The following is a 22,028-nucleotide window of genomic DNA, read 5'->3' as shown; positions in this document are numbered from 1 at the left end:
GCTTCCAAACGGACCCCTACAAAACTGCCTGACCAAACTGAAGGTCATCCTTGGCCAAGGTATCAAACCTATAGAATTTAACAAATGTGTTCGAACCAGACCAAATTGCAGCTCGGCACAATTGTAGGGCCGACACACCTCGGGCAGCCCCCCAGGAGGACCCAACTCGTCGAGTGGGCCTGAATAGATGTCGGCAAGGGCAGAGCCGCCGAAGTATAGGCCTGTTGAATGGTCAACCTGAGACAACGAGCAATAGATTGCTAAGAAGCTGGCTGACCAATCTTGGAGGCATCATAAACGACAAACAGCGAGTCAGATTTCTGATGATCTGCCGTCTTTTTGACATAAATCTTCAGAGCCCTGACCATATCCAAGGACTCAGGGCCCACAGAAGCGTCAGACAACACTGGAACCACAATAGGATGGTTCACAGGAAATGCTGACACCACCTTCAGCAAAAACTGAGGATGGGTCCTAAGTTCCGCCCTATCGTCATGAAAAATCAAATAAAAACTCTTGCAGGACAAGGCCCCTAATTCCGAGACATGCCTGGCTAATGCCAATGCCAATAACATAACCATCTTCCAGTTGAGAAATTTCAACTCCACCCTATGTAAGGGTTCAAACCAATCCGATTGGAGAAAACACAGAACCACATTGAGTTTGCAAGGAGCAGTGGGAGGTACAAAAAGTGCAGTTGCATATGAAGAACACCCTTCAGGAAAGTCTGTACTTCAGGCAACATAACAAAGTGTTTCTGGAAGAAAATTGAGACTGACGAAATCTGGACTTTGATGGAGCATAAGCGTAGGCCCATATCCACTCCCGCTTGCAAGAAAAGTAGAAAACAACCAATTCTAAATTCCACCGGAGGAACCTTTCTACTTTCACACCAGGAAACAGACTTTTTCCAGATACGATGATAATGTTTCGACGTTACCGTCTTCCTGGCCTGGACCATGGTGGAAACAACCACGAAGGGAAGACAATTCTATTGCTAGAATCTCCCTCTCAACTTCCAAGCGAACGGACCTTGCTGAAGAAGATCGTCTTGGAGCGGCAGAGGCCAGGGATCCTCCAGAGCCAAGGCCCGGAGATCCGAGTACCATGCCCATCGAGGCCAATCCGGGGCAATCAGAATTGCCAGAACGTTTTCCCTTCTTAACCTTTTTAGCACCCTCGGGATTAGCTGTAGAAGAGGGAACATGTACACGAACTGGTATGTCCATAGTGTCATCAGTGCATCCACTGCTACAGCCAGCGGATCCCTCGTCATGGAGCAGTAACAGCATAGCTTCTTGTTGAGCCGGGAAGCCATCAAATCTATCTGCGGACAGCCCCACCAGCGGATCAACTGTTGAAACACCTGGGGATGCAAGCCCCATTCCCCTGGATGGAGATCGTGCTTGCTGAGGAAGTCCGCTTCCCAGTTGTCCACTCCTGGAATAAATATGGCTGAGATGGCCCTTGCGTTGGCCTCCGCCTAGAGGGTGATTTTTGACACCTCTCGCATCGCCATTCTGCGTCTTGTTCATCCTTGTCGGTTTATGTACGGTACCGCCATGGCATTGTCCGATTAAATGTGGATTGCCTAACCCTTCAGGAGATGGGAGGCTTGTAGAAGAGCATTGTAAACTGCCCTGAGTTCCAGGAGGTTTATCGGTAAAGTTGATTTCTGAAATGACCACAATCCTTGGAACTGGGCCCCTTGGGTCACCGCTCCCCAACCCTGGAGACTGGCATCCATTGTCAGTAGAATCCACGGGTGGATATTGAAACGTCTGCCCTCTAGTAGGTGAGGAAGTTAAAGCCACCATGATAGAGAAATCCCGGCTTTTGGAGAGAGGGCACTTCCTGATGCATATGCAGGTGAGAACCCGATCGCTTGTCCAGCAGATCCAGTTGAAAAGGCCGGGCATGAAACCTGCCGTATTGGATTGCCTCGTAAACAGCCACTATCCTGGCCATACCAAATTTTTTTGACATTCTGGATACAGATGTATCGACCGAATGGGTTTTTTCCCAGACCTTCCTATTATCAGCCGGAAGGGTAAAGGTAGATAAAAACCTCTGAGGAATTTTACATTTTTTATGAGGGTTTAACCAAGCCTCCCTGTGAGACAAAGCCGCTAACTCCGACACTCGCCTAGCCGAAGCCAAGGCTAACAACATAACCACTTTCCAAGTGAGATATTTTAATTCCACCGTTTTAAGCGGTTCAAACCAGTGGGACTTATGGAAACTGAACACCACAATAAGGTCCCAAGGCGCCACCGGAGGTACAAAAGGAGGCTGAATATGCAGCAGTCCTTTCACAAAAGTCTGTACTTCCGGGAGAGAACCTAATTCTTTCTGATAGAAAATAGATAGGGCCGAAATCTGAACCTTCATGGAGCCTAATTTTAGGCCCAAATTCACTCCTGTTTGTAGGAAGTGAAGGAAACGGCCCAGATGGAATTCTTCCGTAGGAGCATTCCTGGCCTCACACCAAGAAACATACTTCCGCCATATACGGTGATAATGCTTAGCTGTCACGTCCTTCATAGCCTTTATCAGAGTAGGAATGACCTCATCTGGAATGCCCTTTTCCGCTAGGATCCGGCGTTTAACCGCCATGCGGTCAAACGCAGCCGCGGTAATTCTTGGAACAAACAGGGCCCCTGCTGCAACAGGTCCTGTCTTAGAGGAAGAGGCCACAGATCTTCCGTGAGCATTTCCTGCAGATCCGGATACAAGGCCCTTCGCGGTCAATCTGGAACAATGAGAATTGTCTGTACTCCTCTTTTTCTTATGATTCTCAACACCTTGGAGATGAGAGGAAGAGGTGGAAACACATAGACCAACTGGAACACCCACGGTGTCACCAGGGTGTCCACTGCCACCACCTGAGGGTCTCTTGACCTGGCGCAATAACTCTGTAGTTTCATGTTGAGGCGGGACGCCATCATGTCTGTTTGGGGCAGTCCCCACTGACTTGCAATCTGTGCGAAGACTTCCTGATGAAGTCCCCACTCTCCTGGATGTAGATCGTGTCTGCTGAGGAAGTCTGCATCCCAGTTGTCCACCCCGGAATGAACACTGCTGACAATGCGCTTACATGATTTTCCGCCCAGCGAAGAATCCTGGTGGCTTCCGTCATTGCCATTCTGCTCCTTGCGCCGCCTTGGCGGTTTACATGAGCCACTGCGGTGATGTTGTCTGACTGAATCAGAGCTGGTAAATCGCGAAGCAAAGTCTCCGCTTGACGAAGGGCGTTGTATATGGCCCTCAGCTCCAGGACGTTGATGTGAAGACAAGTTTCCTGGCTTGACCAAAGCCCTTGGAAGTTTCTTCCCTGAGTGACTGCTCCCCAACCTCGGAGGCTCGCGTCCGTGGTGACCAGAATCCAATCCTGAATTCCGAACCTGCGGCCCTCTAGAAGGTGAGCACTCTGCAGCCACCACAGGAGACATACCCTGGCCCTGGTGGACAGGGTGATCATCTGATGAATCTGTAGATGTGACCCGGACCACTTGTCCAGTAGGTCCCACTGGAAAGATCTCGCATGGAATCTGCCGAAGGGAATGGCCTCGTAAGACGCCACCATCTTTCCCAGGACTCGAGTGCACTGATGCACCGAGACCTGTTTTGGCTTCAATAAGTCCCTGACCAGAGTCATGAGTTCCTGGGCCTTTTCTATCGGAAGATAAACCCTTTTCTGGTCCGTATCCAGAATCATGCCTAAGAAGGTCAACCAAGTCGTAGGAACCAACTGTGACTTTGGGATATTGAGAATCCAGCCGTGATGCTGCAACACCTTCAGCGAAAGTGACACGTTGTTCAACAACTGCTCTCGTGATCTCGCTTTTATGAGATCGTTCAAGTATGGGATAATTGTGACACCCTGCTTGCGCAGGAGCACCATCATCTCCACCATTATCTTAGTGAAAATCCTCGGGGCCGTGGAAAGCCCAAACGGCAACGTCTGAAATTGATAATAACACTCCTGTACCGCAAATCTCAGGTACGCCTGATGAGGTGGATAAATGGGAACATGAAGTTATGCATCTTTTATGTCCAGGGATACCATAAAATCCCCCCCTTCTAGGCTGGCGATGATCACTCTGAGCGATTCCATCTTGAACTGGAACCTTTTCAAGTATAGGTTCAAGGATTTTAAATATAAAATGGGTCTGACCGAACCGTCCGGTTTCGGGACTACAAACAGAGTTGAGTAATACCCCTTCCCTTGTTGAAGCAGGGAAACTTTGACCACCACCTGTTGAAGACACAATTTGTGAATCGCATTTAGCACTAACTCCCTTTCTGGGGGAGAAGCTGGCAGGGCCGATTTGAAAAACCGGCGAGGAGGCACCTCTTCGAATTCCAGCTTGTACCCCTGTAAACAATTTCTATTGCCCAGGGATCCACCTGTGAGTGAACCCAGATGTGGCTGAAAAGTCGAAGACGTGCCCCCACTGGGGTGGACTCCCTCAGCGGAGCCCCAGCGTCATGCGGTGGATTTTGTAGAGGCCGGGGAGGACTTCTGCTCCTGGGAACTAGCTGTGGTAGGCAGCTTTTTCCCTCTGCCCTTACCTCTGGCAAGAAAGGACGATCCTTGTACTCTCTTGTTTCTATTTGACAGAAAGGACTGCATCAGATAATGTGGCGCTTTCTTAGGCTGTGAGGGAACATAAGGCAAAAAATTTGATTTACCTGCCGTACTGTGGAAACGAGGTCCGAGAGACCTTCCCCAAACAATTCCTCACCACTGTAAGGTAAAACCTCCTTATGCCTCTTTGAGTCGGCATCACCTGTCCATTGCCGGGTCCATAGGACTCGTCTAGCAGAAACCGCCATAGCGTCGACTCTAGAACCCAGTAGGCCAATGTCTCTTTGAGCATCTCTCATATATAAGACAGCATCTTTAATATGACCCATGGTTAATAAAATGGTATCCTTATCCAGGGTATCAATGTCTGCCGATAAGAAATCTGCCCACGCTATTACCGCGCTACAAACCCAAGCCGAAGCTATCGCCGGTCTGAGTAAGGTACCAGAATGTGTGTAAATGGACTTCAAGGTAGTCTCCTGCTTGCGATCCGCAGGATCCCTGAGGGTAGCCGTATCTTGGGATGGCAGCGCTACCTTTTTGGATAAGTGTGTCAATGCTTTGTCCACCCTTGGGGAAGATTCCCACCGTATCCTGTCCTTAGCCGGAAAAGGATGCGTCATAAGAATCCTTTTGGGAATCTGCAGTTTTTTGTCTGGAGATTCCCAAGCCTTTTCAAATAACTCGTTCAGCTCATGAGACGGGGGAAAGGTTACCTCAGGTTTCTTTTCCTTATACATGTGTACCCTCTGTGATATGCAAAACATCTTGTATTGCAATAATCATATATTGAATGCTTTTAGCCAATTTTGGCTGTAACTGTGCATCATCGTAGTCGACACTGGAGTCAGAATCCGTGTCGGCATCAGTGTCTACTATTTGGGATAGTGGGCGTTTTTGAGACCCCGATGGTCCCTGTGACATAGGGGCAGGCAGGGCTTGACACCCTGTACATTCCCTGGACTCAGCTTTGTCCAACCTTTTATGCAATAAATTCACATTAGCATTTAAAACATTCCACATATCCAACCAGTCAGGTGTCGGTGTTGCCGACGGAGACACCAGTCATTTGCTCCACCTCCTCCCTAGGAGAGCCTTCTACCTCATACATGCCGACACACGCGTACCGACACACCACACACTCAGGGAATCCTCTTATCTGAAGACAGTTCCCCCTTAAGGCCCTTTGGAGACAGAGAGAGAGTATGCCAGCACACACCCAGCGCTAATGACCTAGGAAAAAACAAGATTTTACTTACCGGTAAATCTATTTCTCGTAGTCCGTAGTGGATGCTGGGGACTCCGTAAGGACCATGGAATAGACGGGCTCCGCAGGAGACAGGGCACTTTAAGAAAGAATTTGGATACTGGTGTGCTCTGGCTCCTCCCTCTATGTCCCTCCTCTAGACATCAGTTAGAGAAACTGTGCCCGGAAGAGCTGACAGTACAAGGAAAGGATTTTGGAATCCAGGGCAAGACTCATACCAGTCACACCAATCACACCGTATAACTTGTGATAAACTTACCCAGTTAACAGTATGAACAACAACGGAGCATCAGATCAACCCTGATGCAACCAAACATAACCCTTATTTAAGCAATAACTATATACAAGCATTGCAGAAGAAGTCCACACTTAGGACGGGCGCCCAGCATCCACTACGGACTACGAGAAATAGATTTACCGGTAAGTAAAATCTTATTTTCTCTAACGTCCTAGTGGATGCTGGGGACTCCGTAAGGACCATGGGGATTATACCAAAGCTACCAAACGGGCGGGAGAGTGCGGATGACTCTGCAGCACCGATTGAGCAAACACAAGGTCCTCCTCAGCCAGGGTATCAAACTTGTAAAACTTTGCAAAAGTGTTCGAACCTGACCAAGTAGCCGCTCGGCAAAGCTGTAATGCCGAGACCCCTTGGGCAGCCGCCCAAGAAGAGCCCACCTTCCTTGTGGAGTGGGCTTTTACTGATTTTGGAAGCGGCAATCCCGCCGCAGAATGAGCCTGCTGAATCGTGTTACAGATCCAGCAAGCAATAGATTGCTTTGAAGCAGGAGCACCCAGCTTGTTGGGTGCATACAGGATAAACAGCGACTCAGTTTTCCTGACTCCAGCCGTTCTGGCTACATAAACCTTCAAAGCCCTGACCACATCTAGTAACTCGGAATCCTCCAAGTCACGAGTAGCCACAGGCACCACAATAGGTTGGTTCATATGAAAAAATGACACCACCTTTGGCAGAAATTGTGAATGGGTCCGCAATTCTGCCCTGTCCATATGGAAAACCAGATAGGGGCTTTTATGTGACAAAGCCGCTAATTCTGACACACGCCTAGCTGAAGCCAAGGCTAATAGCATGACCACCTTCCACGTGAGAAATTTTAACTCCACGGTTTTCAGTGGCTCAAACCAGTTTGACTTCAGGAAACTCAACACCAAGTTAAGATCCCAAGGTGCCACTGGAGGAACAAAAGGAGGCTGAATATGCAGCACTCCCTTTACAAACGTCTGGACTTCAGGAAGAGAAGCCAGTCCTTTTTTTAAAGAAAATGGATAGGGCCGAAATCTGGACTATAATGGAACCCAATTTTATGGCCCAAAGTCACTCCCGCCTGTAGGAAGTGAAGGAACCGGCCCAGCTGGAATTCCTCCGTAGGGGCATTCCTGGCCTCACACCAAGCAACATATTTTCGCCATATACGGTGATAATGTTTAGACGTCACATCTTTCCTAGCCTTTATCACCGTAGGAATAACCTCATCCGGAATGCCTAATTCTGCTAGGATCCGGCGTTCAACCGCCATGCCGTCAATCGCAGCTGCGGTAAGCCTTGGAACAGACAGGGCCCCTGTTGCAACAGGTCCTGTCTTAGAGGCAGAGGCCATGGGTCCTCTGTAAGCATTTCTTGCAGCTCTGGATACCAAGTCCTTCTTGGCCAATCCGGAACAATGAGTATTGTTCTCACTCCTCTTTTTCTTATGATTATCAGCACCTTGGGTATGAGAGGAAGAGGAGGAAATACATAAACCGACTGGAACACCCACGGTGTCCCTAGTGTGTCTACAGCTATCGCCTGAGGGACTCTTGACCTGGCGCAATACCTCTGTAGCTTTTTGTTGAGGCGGGATGCCATCATGTCCACCTGTGGCAGTTCCCACCGACTTGCAATCTGCGCGAAGACTTCTTGATGAAGTCCCCACTCTCCCGGATGCAGGTCGTGCCTGCTGAGGAAGTCCGCCTCCCAGTTGTCCACCCCCGGGATGAACACTGCTGATAGCGCGCTTACATGGCCTTCCGCCCAGCGCAGAATCCTGGACGCCTCTGCCATGGCCACTCTGCTCCTTGTGCCGCCCTGGCGGTTTACATGAGCCACTGCCGTGACATTGTCCGACTGAATCAGAACCGGTTTGTTCTGAAGCCCTTCCTCCGCCTGGCGTAGGGCGTTGTAAATGGCCCTTACCTCCAGGACATTGATGTGGAGACAAGTCTCTAGGCTTGACCAGAGACCTTGGAAATTTCTTCCCAGTGCGACAGCTCCCCAACCTCGGAGGCTCGCGTCTGTGGTCACCAGGATCCAGTCCTGAATGCCGAACCTGCGACCCTCTAGGACAGAGGTTCTCAAACTCGGTCCTCGGGGGCACACACAGTGCATGTTTTGCAGGTAACCCAGCAGGTGCACAGGTGTATTAATTACTTACTGACACATTTTAAAAGGTCCACGGGTGGAGCTAATTATTTCACTTGTGATTCTGTGAGGAGACCTGCAAAACATGCACTGTGTGTGCCTCCGAGGACCGAGTTTGAGAACCTCTGCTCTAGGAGGTGAGCACTGTGCAGCCACCACAGGAGAGATACCCTGGCCCTGGGAGACAGGGTGATCGTTTCTGCAAATGTAGATGGGACCCGGACCATTTGTCCAATAGGTCTCATTGGAAGGTCCTCGCATGGAACCTGCCAAAGGGAATGGCCTCGTATGATGCCACCATCTTTCCCAGGACTCGCGTGCAGTGATGCACCGACACCTGTTTTGGTTTTAAGAGGTCTCTGACCAGTGTCATGAGTTCCTTTGGTAGTGACAATCCTGTACTGCAAATCTCAGAAACGCCTGGTGAGGGGGGAAAATCGGAACATGAAGGTACGCATCCTTTATGTCCAGGGACACCATCCAATCCCTTCCCTCCAGGCTGGCGATGACCATTCTGAGCGATTCCATCTTGAACCTCTTCAAGTACAGGTTCAGAGATTTTAGATTTAGAATGGGTCTGACCGAACCGTCCGATTTCGGTACCACAAACAGGGATAAATAATAACCCTCTCCTTGCTGGAGATGAGGAACCTTGATCATCACCTGTTGAACTACAATTTGTGAATTGCCGCTAACACTAGCTCCCTCTCTGACGGGGAAGCTAGCAGAGCCGATTTGAAAAACCGGCGAGGGGGCATGTCTTCAAATTCCAGTCTGTATCCCTGGGAAACAATCTCTATTGCCCAGGGATCCACCTGTGATTGAACCCAGACGTGGCTGAAAAGACGAAGACGTGCCCCCACTTGATCTGACCCCCCCCCGGAAAGCCCCAGCGTCAAGCTGTGGACTTTGCGGAAGCAGGGGAGGACTTCTGCTCCTGGGAACTAGCTGAGTGCAGCAGTTTTCCCTTGCCTTTACCTCTGGCAACGAAGAACGATCCACGTACCTTCTTGTTTTTATTGGAACGAAAGGACTGCATTTGATAATGCGGTACCTTCTTAGAATGCTGCGGGGGAACATAAGGTAAAAAATTCGATTTACTAGCCGTAGCAGAAGAGACTAGGTCCGAGAGGCCTTTGCCCTTGTACGGCAATGACTCCATATGCCGCTTCAAGTCGGCGTCTCCCGTCCACTGTTGGGTCCACGAGAGCCGCCTAGCAGAAATAGACATACCGTTTATTCTAGAGCTTAGCAAACAAATGTCTCTCTGAGCATCCCTCATATACAAGGCAGCATCTCTGATATGATCCATGGTCATTTGGATGGTATCCCTATCTAAGGTGTCAATCTCCGTAGATAAGGAGTCTGCCCATGCCACGACAGCACTACAAACCCAGGCTGACGCCATGGCCGGCCTAACTATAGTTCCTGAATGTGTGTAAACGTGCTTCAGGGTGATTTCCTGCTTGCGATCAGCAGGATCCTTGAGGGAAGCTGTATCCGGAGAAGGCAGTGCCACCTTCTTGGATAGGCGTGTCAGTGCCTTGTCTTCTTTAGGCGCAGATTCCCATCATATCCGATCCTTCTGTGGATAGGGATATGCCATGAGAATCCTTTTGGGAAACTGTGGTCTCCGATCTGGAGATTCCCAAGCCTTTTCGCATAATTCGCTTAGCTCAAATGAGGACGGAAACGTGACCTCAGGCATTTTCCCTTTATACATGTGAACCCTCGTGTCAGGGACAGGGGGTTCCTCCATGATATGCAAAACCTCCTTTATGGCAATAATCATGTACCTAATACCTTTTGCCACCTTCGGCTGTAATTTTGCATCCTCATAGTCGACACTAGAGTCAGTATCTGTGTCGGTATCTTTATCAGCGACCTAGGATATGGGGCGCTTTTGAGACCCTGAAGGTCCTGGCTCCCCAGGGACAGGCACGGGCTGGCTACCTGACTGATCCCTAGCTTCAGCCTTGTCTAATCTTTTATGCAGCAGATTTACATTTGCATTCAAGACATTTAGCATATCCACCCAGTCCGGTGTCGGCGTTGTCGACGGCGACTTGACATTCAAGCACTCTTTTCAAGAACTTTTTCTGAAGACAGTATCCCCTGAAAGGCCCTTTGGAGAGACAGAGAGAGAGTATGCCAGCACACACCCCAGCGCAACAACCTGGAGACCAACACAGAATGTTTTTCCCCAGTAGCGCTGTATTATATTGTATCCGCCAATTATGTGCCCCCCTCTTTTTAAACCCCCTTCACCGTGTGTAATCAGGGGAGAGTCCGGGGAGCTTCCTCTCAGCGTTCTGTGGAGAGAGAAATGGCGCTGGTGAGTGCTGAGGGAGAAGCCCCGCCCCCTCGGTGGCGGGCTTCTATCCCGCTCAAAATCGTGAAAAAATGGCGGGGGCTCAATTATATACATGTACAGTGCCCAGCTGTACATGTATATACCTATTTGCCATCCAAGAGGTGTAACTATTGCTGCCCAGGGCGCTCCCCCCCCTGCGCCCTGCACCCATACAGTGACCGGAGTGTGTGAGGTGATGTGGAGCAATGACGCACAGCTGCAGTGCTGTGCGTTACCTCTGTGAAGCTGAAGGCTTTTGCCGCCTGAGACGTCTTCTTGCTTCTGCTCTTCTGGCTCTGTGAGAACGGCGGCGCGGCTCCGGGGGTGGACGCCCAGGACGAACCTGTGTTCACCCCCTCTGAAGCTAATGGTGTTCAGTAGCCGAGGCAGCAGATCCTATCAGTTAAGTAGGTCTGCCCCTCTCTCCTCAGTCCCTCGATGCAGGGAGCCTGTTGCCAACAGTGCTCCCTGTAAAAAAGTGAAAAATCAAAACAAAAATGCTTTCTATAGCAAAGAACTCAAGAGAGCTCCCTGCAGTGCACCCTTCATCCTCTGGGCACAGGATCTAACTGAGGTCTAGAGGAGGGACATAGAGGGAGGAGCCAGTGCACACCCAGAATCCAAAGCTCTCTTAAAGTGCCCTATCTCCTGCAGAGCCCGTCTATTCCCCATGGTCCTTACGGAGTCCTCAGCATCCACTAGGATGTTAGAGAAAAACACAATATGTTTACCAAGATAGCGCTGTTTAACCTTATCTGCGCCAAATTATGTGCCCCCCCCCTTTAAAACCCTCTTACACCGTGTAAGCAGGGGAGAGTCCGGGGAGCTTCCTCCCAGCGGTGTGCTGTGGAGAAAATGGCGCCGGTGAGTGCTGAGGAACAAGCTCTGCCCCCTCAGCAGCGGGCTTCGGTCCGGCTAAAAATAAAAAAAAAAACTGTCGGTGGATCTCTTATATACCGTGCCCAGCCTGTATATGACCTTTTAAGCCAGATATGGAGGTTCTTATTGCTGCCCAGGGCACCCCCCCTGCGCCCTGCACCCTTACAGTGCCTGCCTTGTGTGTGTAGTGTGGGAGCAATGGTGATGATGATCTGAAGTCTTCTGCCGCCTCTGAAGTCTTCTTTCTTCACATACTCACCCGGCTTCTATCTTCCGGCTCTGCGAGGAGGATGGCGGCGCGGCTCCGGGACAAACGGCAAGGGTGAAACCTGCGTTCCCTACCCTCTGGAGCTAATGGTGTCCAGTAGCCTAAGAAACAGAGCCTAACGTTAAAGTAGGTCTGTTTCCCTCTCCTCAGTCCCTCGATGCAGGGAGTCTGTTGCCAGCAGGCTCCCTGAAAATAAAAAAATAAGAATTTACTCACCGGTAATTCTATTTCTCGTAGTCCGTAGTGGATGCTGGGGACTCCGTAAGGACCATGGGGAATAGACGGGCTCCGCAGGAGACTGGGCACTCTATAGAAAGATTTAGGACTATCTGGTGTGCACTGGCTCCTCCCCCTATGACCCTCCTCCAAGCCTCAGTTAGGAACTGTGCCCGGAAGAGCTGACACAATAAGGAAGGATTTTTGAATCCCGGGTAAGACTCATACCAGCCACACCAATCACACCATGTAACACGTGATAGGAACCCCGGTTAACAGTATGATAACAAATGGAGCCTCTGAAGAGATGGCTCACAACAAAACCCGATATTTGTAACAATAACTATGTACAGGTATTGCAGACAATCCGCACTTGGGATGGGCGCCCAGCATCCACTACGGACTACGAGAAATAGAATTACCGGTGAGTAAATTCTTATTTTCTCTGACGTCCTAGTGGATGCTGGGGACTCCGTAAGGACCATGGGGATTATACCAAAGCTCCCAAACGGGCGGGAGAGTGCGGATGACTCTGCAGCACCGAATGAGAGAATTCCAGGTCCTCCTCAGCCAGGGTATCAAATTTGTAGAATTTTGCAAACGTGTTTGCCCCCGACCAAGTAGCTGCTCGGCAAAGTTGTAAAGCCGAGACCCCTCGGGCAGCAGCCCAAGATGAGCCCACCTTCCGTGTGGAATGGGCTTTTACAGATTTAGGCTGCGGTAAGCCTACCGCAGAATGCGCCAGCTGAATAGTGCTACAAATCCAGCGCGCAATAGACTGCTTAGAAGCAGGAGCACCCAGCTTGGTGGGTGCATACAGGATAAACAGCGAGTCAGTCTTTCTGACTCCAGCCGTCCTGGAAATATAAATTTTTAGGGCCCTGACTACGTCCAGCAACTTGGAATCCTCCAAGTCCCTAGTAGCCGCAGGCACCACAATAGGTTGGTTCAAGTGAAAAGCTGAGACCACTTTTGGGAGAAACTGAGGACGAGTCCTCAATTCTGCCCTATCCATATGGAAAATCAGATAAGGGCTTTTACAAGACAAAGCCGCCAATTCTGAAACCCGCCTGGCCGACGCCAGGGCCAACAGCATGACCACTTTCCACGTGAGATATTTCAAATCCACAGTCTTAAGTGGTTCGAACCAATGTGATTTCAGGAATGCCAAAACCACATTTAGATCCCAAGGTGCCACTGGGGGCACAAAAGGAGGCTGAATATGCAGTACTCCTTTGACAAAAGTCTGAACTTCAGGCAGTGAAGCCAGTTATTTTTGGAAGAAAATCGACAGAGCCGAAATCTGGACCTTTATGGACCCCAATTTGAGGCCCAACATCACCCCTGCTTGCAGGAAGTGCAGGAATCGACCCAGTTGAAATTCCTCCGTCGGGGCCTTCATGGCCTCACACCAAGCAACATATTTTCGCCAAATGCGGTGATAATGTCTTGCGGTGACATCCTTCCTGGCTTTGATCAGGGTAGGGATGACTTCCTCCGGAATACCCTTTTCCTTCAGGATCCGGCGTTCAACCGCCATGCCGTCAAACGCAGCCGCGGTAAGTCTTGGAACAGACAGGGTCCCTGCTGCAGCAGGTCTTGTCTGAGCGGCAGAGGCCAAGGGTCCTCTGCAAGCATCTCTTGAAGTTCCGGGTACCAAGCTCTTCTTGGCCAATCCGGAACCACGAGTATGGTTTTCACTCCTCGCCTTCTTATTATTCTCAGTACCGTGGGTATGACAGGTAGAGGAGGAAACACATAAACCGACTGGTACACCCATGGTGTCACTAGAGCGTCCACCGCTATCGCCTGAGGGTCTCTTGACCGGGCGCAATATCTTTTCAACTTCTTGTTGAGGCGGGACGCCATCATGTCTACCTGTGGTTTTTCCCACCGGTTGACCAGCATTTGGAAGACTTCTGGATGAAGTCCCCATTCTCCCGGGTGGAGGTCGTGCCTGCTGAGGAAGTCTGCTTCCTAGTTGTCCACTCCCGGAATGAACACTGCCGTCAGTGCTAACACATGATTCTCTGCCCATCTGAGAATCCTTGTGGCTTCTGCCATCGCCATCCTGCTTCTCGTGCCGCCCTGTCTGTTTACATGGGCGACCGCCGTGATGTTGTCTGACTGGATCAGTACCGGCTGGTTTTGAAGCAGGGGTCTTGCCTGGCTTAGGGCATTGTAAATGGCCCTTAGCTCCAGGATATTTATGTGAAGAGAAATCTCCTGATTTGACCACAGTCCTTGGAAATGTCTTCCCTTTGTGACTGCCCCCCAGCCCCGAAGGCTGGCATCCGTGGTCACCAGGACCCAGTCTATTCCGAATCTGCGGCCCTCTAGTGGATGAGCCCTCTGCAGCCACCACAGCAGCGACACCCTGGTTCTGGCCGATAGGGTTATCCGCTGTTGCATCTGGAGATGGGACCCGGACCATTTGTCCAACAGGTCCCACTGGAACGTCCTTGCGTGGAACCTTCCGAATGGAATTGCTTCGTACGAAGCTACCATTTTTCCCAGGACTCGTGTGCATTGATGTACCGACACTTTTCCTGGTTTTAGGATGTCTCTGATCAGAGATGACAATTCCTCGGCTTTTTCCAGTGGAAGAAACACTCTTTTCTGGTCTGTGTCCAGAATCATTCCCAGGAACAGAAGACGTGTCGTCGGGACCAGCTGTGACTTTGGAATGTTTAGAATCCAGCCGTGCTGTTGTAGCACTTCCTGAGAAAGTGCCACACCCACTATCAACTGTTCTTTGGACCTCACCTTTATCAGGAGATCGTCCAAGTACGGGATAATTGAAACTCCCTTCTTGCGAAGGAGTATCATCATTTCGGCCATTACCTTGGTAAAGACCCTCGGTGCCGTGGATAACCCAAACGGCAGCGTCTGGAACTGATAGTGACAGTCCTGTACCACAAATCTGAGGTACTCCTGGTGCGGAGGGTAAATGGGGACATGCAGGTACGCATCCTTGATGTCCAGGGATACCATGTAACCCCCCTCCTCCAGGCTCGCAATAACCGCCCTGAGCGATTCCATCTTGAACTTGAACCTTTTGATATAAGTGTTCAACGCTTTTAAATTTAAGATGGGTCTCACCGAACCGTCCAGTTTCGGTACCACAAACATTGTGGAGTAGTAACCCTGTCCTTGCTGAAGGAGGGGTACCTTGACAATTACTTTCTGTGAATACAGTTTTTGAATAGCCACCAACACTGCCTCCCTGGCAGAGGGAGTTGCCGGCGAGGCAGATTTTAGGAAACGGCGGGGGGGAGACGTCTCGAATTCCAGCCTGTACCCCTGAGATACCACTTGAAGGACCCAGGGATCCACTTGTGAGAGAGCCCACTGTGTGCTGAAAAACCTGAGACGTGCCCCCACCGTTCTCGATTCCGCCTGAGCAGCCCCAGCGTCATGCTGTGGACTTACCGGACGCAGGGGAGGACTTCTGCTCCTGGGAACTAGCTGTGTGCTGCAGCTTTTTCCCCCTTCCTCTGCCCCTCGGCAGAAAGGATGAGCCTCTAGCCCGCTTATTTTTCTGGGGCCGAAAGGACTGTACCTGATAATACGGTGCTTTCTTTTGCTGTGGGGTAGCCTGTGGCAAAAAGGTCGATTTCCCAGCAGTAGCTGTGGAAACGAGGTCTGAAAGACCTTCCCCAAAAAGTTCCACCCCTTTATAGGGTAAAACTTCCATGTGCCGCTTGGAGTCGGCATCACCTGACCATTGCCTAGTCCATAACCCCCGTCTGGCGGCAATGGACATAGCGCTTATTTTTGATGCCAGCCGGCAAATATCCCTCTGTGCATCACGCATGTATAAGACCGCGTCTTTTATATGGTCAATCGTTAGCAAAATATTGTCCCTATCCATGGTATCAATGTTTTCCGACAGGGAGTCTGACCACGCAGCAGCAGCACTGCACATCCAAGCTGATGCAATAGCGGGTCTCAATATAATGCCAGTGTGTGTGTATATAGCTTTTATGGTACTTTCCTGCTTTCTATCAGCAGGTTCTTTTAGGGCGGCCGTATCCGGAGACGGTAGTGCCACCTTCTTTGATAAGCGTGTCAGCGCTTTATCTACCCTAGGGGGTGTTTCCCAGCGTGACCTATCCTCTGGCGGGAAAGGGTACGCAGCCATTAACCGTTTAGAAATGATCAATTTCTTATCTGGGGAAGTCCACGCTTCCTCACACACCTCATTTAATTCGTCAGATGCAGGAAAAACTACTGGTAGTTTTTTCTCACCAAACATAATACCCTTTTTTGTGGTACCTGGGGTATCATCAGAAATGTGTAGTACATTTTTCATAGCCTCAGTCATATAACGGGTGGATCTATTGGACGGTACACTCGTCTCATCATCGTCGACACTGGAGTCGGTATCCATGTCGACATCTGTATCTGTCATCTGAGGTAGCGGGCGTTTTATAGCCCCTGATGACATTTGAGACGCTTGGACAGGCACAAGCTGAGTAGCCGTCAAACCTATGTCGTCAAACCTTTTATGTAAGGAGCTGACACTGTCACGTAATTCCTTCCATAAGTCCATCCACACTGGTGTCGACCCCGCAGGGGGTGACATCACATTCACAGGCATTTGCTCCGCCTCCACATCATTATCCTCATCATACATGTCGACACAGCAGTACCGACACACAGCAGACACACAGGGAATGCTCTTACAGAGGACAGGACCCCACAAAGCCCTTTGGGGAGACAGAGGGAGAGTATGCCAGCACACACCAGGGCGCTATATAACACAGGGATATCACTATACAGAGTGTTTTCCCCTATAGCTGCCTATAATATATATATATATATATATATACTGCGCCTAAATTGTGCCCCCCCTCTCTTTTTTACCCTTTCTGTAGTGCAGGACTGCAGGGGAGAGCCAGGGAGCTTCCTTCCAGCGAAGCTGTGCGGGAATAATGGCGCCAGTGTGCTGAGGGAGTTGGCTCCGCCCCTTTTTCGGCGGGCTTTCTCCCGCTATTTTATCGTTTCTGGCAGGGGTTAATATACACCTATATAGCCTCAGGGGCTATATATGGTGTTAGTTTTGCCAGCCAAGGTGTTACTATTGCTGCTCAGGGTGCCCCCCCCCCCAGCGCCCTGCACCCATCAGTGACCGCAGTGTGTGGTGTGCATGAGGAGCAATGGCACACAGCTGCAGTGCTGTGCGCTACCTTGGAGAAGACAGAAGTCTTCAGCCGCCGATTTTCCGGACCACCTTCTTGTTTCTGGCTCTGTAAGGGGGACGGCGGCGCGGCTCCGGGAACGGACGACGAGGTCGGGTCCTGTGTTCGATCCCTCTGGAGCTAATGGTGTCCAGTAGCCTAAGAAGCCCAAGCTACCACCACTTAGGTAGGTTCGCTTCTTCTCCCCTTAGTCCCTCGTTGCAGTGAGCCTGTTGCCAGCAGGTCTCACTGAAAATAAAAAACCTAAATTATACTTTCTTCTAGGAGCTCAGGAGAGCCCCTAGTGTGCATCCAGCTCAGCCGGGCACAGAAATCTAACTGAGGCTTGGAGGAGGGTCATAGGGGGAGGAGCCAGTGCACACCAGATAGTCCTAAATCTTTCTATAGAGTGCCCAGTCTCCTGCGGAGCCCGTCTATTCCCCATGGTCCTTACGGAGTCCCCAGCATCCACTAGGACGTCAGAGAAACTAACAAAATACTTTATTTTCAGGAAACTCAGGAGAGCTCCCTGTAATGCACCCAGTCTCCTCTGGGCATAGTATTAAACTGAGGTCTGGAGGAGCCAGTGTCCACCCATACCTAAAGTTCTTTTTTTAGTGCCCATGTCTCCTGCGGAGCCCGTCTATCCCCATGGTCCATACGGAGTCCCCAGCATCCTCTAGGACGTAAGAGAAAAGTAGTAGACGAGCTCCCACCGGAGTGGGCTCCAGCCAGATAGACCCAGCGACATGCGGTGGATGTGGTAGAAACAGAAAACGACATCCACTTCTGCAAACCTAACAAGGCTGCAGAACTCTTACCTTTTCAACTTCCACTATCTGCACCGAAAGGGAAAAAAGAACGGTATTGAACCGGTTAAAATGATTGTAGCCCACAACAGAATGTGTCACCAACCGTTGTGAAGGAGTCTAACTCACGAAGTTAGATTTACCAGTAGTATCCGCCGAGACTGACTGAACTGAGGCATATCTCTCGGAGTCAGCCTCAGCCATGGGGGGGGCCACACCTCCTGCGTTCGCAAGAAACATCCCCTCTCTTTTTAGGGTAATACTATCCGAATATAAACACTCCCCCATGTGAATGTAATGCAAATAACTCCAAAGCATAGAAATAAAAATAAGAATTTACTCACCGGTAATTCTATTTCTCGTAGTCCGTAGTGGATGCTGGGACTCCGTAAGGACCATGGGGGAATAGCGGCTCCGCAGGAGACTGGGCACAACTAAAAGAAAGCTTTAGACTACTGGTGTGCACTGGCTCCTCCCACTATGACCCTCCTCCAGACTTCAGTTAGGATACTGTGCCCGGAAGAGCTGACACAATAAGGAAGGATTTTGAATCCCGGGTAAGACTCATACCAGCCACACCAATCACACCGTATAACTCGTGATACTATATCCAGTTAACAGTATGAATAACAACTGAGCCTCCCAACAGATGGCTCAACAATAACCCTTTAGTTAAACAATAACTATATACAAGTATTGCAGACAATCTGCACTTGGGATGGGCGCCCAGCATCCACTACGGACTACGAGAAATAGAATTACCGGTGAGTAAATTCTTATTTTCTCTGATGTCCTAAGTGGATGCTGGGACTCCGTAAGGACCATGGGGATTATAAAAGCTCCCAAACGGGCGGGAGAGTGCGGATGACTCTGCAGCACCGAATGGGCAAACTCTAGGTCCTCCTCAGCCAGGGTGTCAAACTTGTAGAATTTAGCAAATGTGTTTGACCCCGACCAAGTAGCTGCTCGGCAAAGTTGTAGAGCCGAGACCCCACGGGCAGCCGCCCAAGAAGAGCCCACCTTCCTCGTGGAATGGGCCTTCACTGATTTAGGATGCGGCAGTCCAGCCGCAGAATGTGCAAGCTGAATCGTACTACAGATGCAGCGAGCAATAGTCTGCTTTGAAGCAGGTGCACCCAACTTGTTGGGCGCATACAGGATAAACAGCGAGTCAGTCTTTCTGACTCCAGCTGTCCTGGAAACATAAATTTTCAGGGCCCTGACTACGTCCAACAACTTGGAAGCCTCCAAGTCTTTAGTAGCCGCAGGCACCACGATAGGTTGGTTCAGATGAAAGGCCGATACCACCTTAGGGAGAAATTGGGGACGAGTCCTCAATTCTGCCCTATCCATATGGAAAATCAGATAAGGGCTTTTACATGACAAAGCCGCCAATTCTGATACACGCCTAGCCGAAGCCAAAGCCAACAACATGACCACTTTCCACGTGAGATACTTCAATTCCACGGTTTTAAGTGGCTCAAACGAATGTGACTTTAGGAAATCCAACACCACGTTGAGATCCCAAGGTGCCACTGGAGGCACAAAAGGGGGCTGAATATGCAGCACTCCCTTAACAAAAGTTTGAACTTCAGGTAGTGAAGCCAGTTCTCTCTGGAAGAAAATCAATAGAGCCGAAATCTGGACCTTAATGGAACCCAATTTTAGGCCCATAGTCACCCCTGACTGTAGGAAGTGCAGGAAACGGCACAGCTGAAATTCCTCCGTTGGGGCCTTCCTGGCCTCACACCACGGAACATATTTTCGCCATATGCGGTGATAATGGTTTGCGGTTACTTCTTTCCTAGCTTTAATCAGCGTAGGAATGACTTTCTTCGGAATGCCCTTTCCCTTCAGGATCCGGTGTTCAACCGCCATGCCGTCAAACGCAGCCGCGGTAAGTCTTGGAACAGACAGGGCCCCTGCTGCAGCAGGTCCTGTCTGAGCGGCAGAGGCCATGGGACCTCTGAAATAATTTCTTGAAGTTCCGGGTACCAAGCTCTTCTTGGTCAATCCGGAACAATGAGTATAGTTCTTACTCCTCTTCTCCTTATTATCCTCAGTACCTTTGGTTTGAGAGAAAGAGGAGGGAACACATAAACCGACCGGTACACCCACGGTGTCACTAGAGCGTCCACAGCTATCGCCTGCGGGTCCCTTGACCTGGCGCAATATCTTTCTAGCTTTTTGTTTAGGCGGGACGCCATCATGTCCACCTGTGGCCTCTCCCAACGGTTTACAATCAGTTGGAAGACTTCTGGATGAAGTCCCCACTCTCCCGGGTGGAGGTCGTGCCTGCTGAGGAAGTCTGCTTCCCAGTTGTCCACTCCCGGAATGAACACAGCTGACAGTGCTAACACGTGATTTTCCGCCCATCGGAGAATCCTTGTGGCTTCTGCCATCGCCGTCCTGCTTCTTGTGCCGCCCTGTCGGTTTTCATGGGCGACCGCCGTGATGTTGTCTGACTGGAGCAGTACCGGCTGGTTTTGAAGCAGGGGTTTTGCCTGACTTAGGGCATTGTAAATGGCCCTCAGTTCCAGAATATTTATGTGTAGGGAAGTCTCCTGACTTGACCATAGTCCTTGGAAGTTTCTTCCCTGTGTGACTGCCCCCCAGCCTCGAAGGCTGGCATCCGTGGTCACCAGGACCCAGTCCTGTATGCCGAATCTGCGGCCCTCTTGAAGATGAGCACTCTGCAGCCACCACAGCAGAGACACCCTGGTCCTTGGAGACAGGGTTATCAGACGATGCATCTGAAGATGCGATCCGGACCACTTGTCCAACAGGTCCCACTGAAAGGTTCTTGCATGAAACATGCCGAATGGAATTGCTTCGTAGGAAGCTACCATCTTTCCCAGGATCCGCGTGCAGTGATGCACCGACACCTGTTTGGTTTTAGGAGGCCTCTGACTAGAGATGACAGCTCCTTGGCCTTCTCCTCCGGGAGAAACACTTTTTTCTGTTCTGTGTCCAGAACCATCCCCAGGAACAGTAGACGTGTCGTAGGGACCAGCTGTGACTTTGGAATATTTAGAATCCAGCCGTGCTGTTGTAGCACCTCCAGAGACAGTGCTACCCCGACCAACAACTGCTCCCTGGACCTCGCCATTATCAGGAGATCGTCCAAGTACGGGATAATTAAAACTCCCTTCTTTCGAAGTAGTATCATAATTTCGGCCATTACCTTGGTAAAGACCCTCGGAGCCGTGGATAGACCGAACGGCAACGTCTGGAATTGGTAATGACAATCCTGTACCACAAATCTGAGGTACTCCTGGTGAGGATTGTAAATGGGGACATGCAGGTAAGCATCCTTGATGTCCAGTGATACCATGTAATCCCCCTCGTCCAGGCTTGCAATAACCGCCCTGAGCGATTCCATCTTGAACTTGAATTTTTTTATATATGTGTTCAAGGATTTCAAATTTAAAATGGGTCTCACCGAACCGTCCGGTTTCGGTACCACAAACATTGTGGAATAGTAACCCCGTCCTTGTTGAAGTAGGGGCACCTTTACTATCACCTGCTGGGAATACAGCTTGTGAATTGCCTCTATCACTGCCTCCCTGCCTGAGGGAGTTGTTGGTAAGGCAGATTTGAGGAAACGGCGGGGGGGAGATGTCTCGAATTCCAGCTTGTACCCCTGAGATACTACTTGAAAGATGCAGGGATCCACCCGTGAGCGAGCCCACTGATCGCTGAAAGTTTTGAGATGGGCCCCCACCGTACCTGGCTCCGCCTGTGGAGCCCCAGCGTCATGCGGCGGACTTAGAAGTAGCGGGGGAGGACTTTTGCTCCTGGGAACTGGCTGTATGCTGCAGCTTTTTCCCTCTACCTCTGGGCAGAAAGGACGCGCCTTTAACCCGCTTGCCCTTATGGGGCCGAAAGGACTGTACCTGATAATACGGTGCTTTCTTTGGCTGTGAGGGAACATGGGGTAAAAATGCAGACTTCCCAGCAGTTGCTGTGGAAACTAGGTCCAAGAGACCATCCCCGAACAACTCCTCACCTATATAAGGCAAAACTTCCATGTGCCTTTTTGA

This window comes from Pseudophryne corroboree, chromosome 10 (genome assembly GCF_028390025.1).
Source record: "Pseudophryne corroboree isolate aPseCor3 chromosome 10, aPseCor3.hap2, whole genome shotgun sequence".
In the NCBI taxonomy this organism is placed as follows: Eukaryota; Metazoa; Chordata; class Amphibia; order Anura; family Myobatrachidae; genus Pseudophryne; species Pseudophryne corroboree.
Note: the sequence above shows the minus strand (reverse complement) of the source record.